At 41.2% G+C, this 1,956-nt stretch overlaps 1 non-coding gene across 1 annotated transcript; it reads left to right on the plus strand.

The window, feature by feature from the left end:
• The first annotated feature begins 1,411 nt into the window (after window positions 1–1,411).
• Window positions 1,412–1,518, plus strand: LOC122069245. Its single transcript, XR_006137410.1, has one exon. It is a non-coding gene; the product is annotated as a small nucleolar RNA R71 (small nucleolar RNA).
• The last annotated feature ends 438 nt before the right edge of the window (window positions 1,519–1,956 follow it).

The following is a 1,956-nucleotide window of genomic DNA, read 5'->3' on the forward strand; positions in this document are numbered from 1 at the left end:
AGGTGTTGCCTATGACACAAGATATGGTAGGGCTCCCTGGATCCTTATACTTGGCGGCTATAGGCTGAGTAATTATGGAACTAATGTTACCTGCTAGAACGCCTTTTTGGGCACACTAGTGATACGTTTGTGAGTACACAAATCTTTCAATACCTTTGCATAGGCGGGGATCTGGGATATGGCATCCAAAAGAGGGATGTTCACTTCTACCTTTTTGAAGACTTCTAAAATTTTATCCATGGAAGCAATCTTCTTTTTGTTTACCAAGCGATTAGGAAATGGGACAGGAGGAACATAAGGACTGTCAGAGATTTGCGCCTGTTCAGAAGAATCATTTTTGGTTTCCTCAACCAAATCATCTTTAGTTTTAGAAAAATCTTTAGGTTCATCAGACGAACCTGGAACAAGAGGCACATTTGTGTCTTCAACTGAAGAAGAGTTAACAGGAGTAATAGATGGGGAAGATTTAGAAACACTCTGTTGGTACTCTCTACCACTCCTAAGGGCATAAACAACATTACATTGGTTAGAGGGCCCTTGTTGGGTCTGACCTTGTACTATATTCAGCGGTGCATTAGTTGGTCCTTGTGAACTAATAGGCTGATGATGCCTAGGGTTAGGCTCTGGTTGACTGGGTAAAGTTTCCTTCTCCCTCTCATGCATAATTGAGACAACTTGGGTAAGTTCTCTCATAAGATTTTGATGGCTTGTCATGAGGAGGGCCATATTTTTTTTCCAAGTCACTTATTCTGCTTGCCTCTCCAATGTTGGTAAACCCAGGGGGTTGCTGATAAAAAGATAGAAGAGGGGCCCTAGAAAAACTCGCCTGAGGTCCTACATTTGACCTAGGAAAAATATTTTGGGAAAAAGATTGTTGTGCAAAGGGAGGCCTTTGGGGTCCAGGTTGACCTTGATTATAGAAATTGGAAGGTCCTGCTTGGTTGCCCTGATTCCAAGAGAAATTTGGGTGATTTCTCCACCCTGGATTGTAGGTGTTACTATATGGATTATTCTGGTATAAGGCATTAACACTATCATTAGAAGTGCCCCCAGAGGTGTTGGGGCATTCTTCTATGACATGTCTAGGGGATTGGCATCAAGCACAAATCTTAACTAAATTGACTGATGATGGCTCTCTAGGAACAATAGCCTCAATCCTCTTCATTAGGCTATCCAAATGGGCTTCCTTGGCTACTATCCCATCCACAAAATATCATTTTCCTCCTATAGTTCTTTCACTCTCTTGGGTTGATTCCACTCACGGGTTTTGTCAGCTAACTCAAGTAAGAATTCCCATGCCTTTCCTTCATCTGTAAAGGATGTGAATCCCTCAGGGCACATAGACTCTATCATTTGTTTAGTTGGGTAATCAATACCCTCATAAATTATTTGACATAAATGCCATAAGTCTAGGCCATGGTGAGGGCATTCTTGGAGTAGATCCTTGAATCTCTCTATAAGTTTGGAAAATGACTCACTAGACTTTTGCCTAAACTGAAGGATATCACTTCTAAGCTTATTGGTCTTATGAGTTAGAAAAAACTTCTTAAGGAAGACAACTATGAACTGTTCCCATGAGGTTATGGATTTTGTGGGTAACCCATACAACCACTTCTTAGCTTGGTCTTTCAATGCAAAAGTGATAAACCTAAGCTTAACAGCATCATCAGAAAGTTGTTGGATCTTAATTAGAACACATACCTCTTCAAATTCCCTTAGAAATAGGTATGCATCCTCAGAGGTCAACCCATGGAAGTGGGGCAACATAGTGATGTATTGAGATTTGAGTTCCAAATTATTGCCCTGGGCTTGTGGTAGAACTATGCAGGAAGGTTGGGCTGTTCTAGCAGGGTAGAACCTATCTTTCAGAGATTTAGGTGAAGGGTTTTGCTGTTGGTCTCCCATATTGAAGGGTTTTAAAGAGAGCAAACGTATAGGGTCACTACTTGTTGGATC

The sequence above is a fragment of the Macadamia integrifolia genome, unplaced genomic scaffold (genome assembly GCF_013358625.1).
Source record: "Macadamia integrifolia cultivar HAES 741 unplaced genomic scaffold, SCU_Mint_v3 scaffold561, whole genome shotgun sequence".
Taxonomy (NCBI): Eukaryota; Viridiplantae; Streptophyta; class Magnoliopsida; order Proteales; family Proteaceae; genus Macadamia; species Macadamia integrifolia.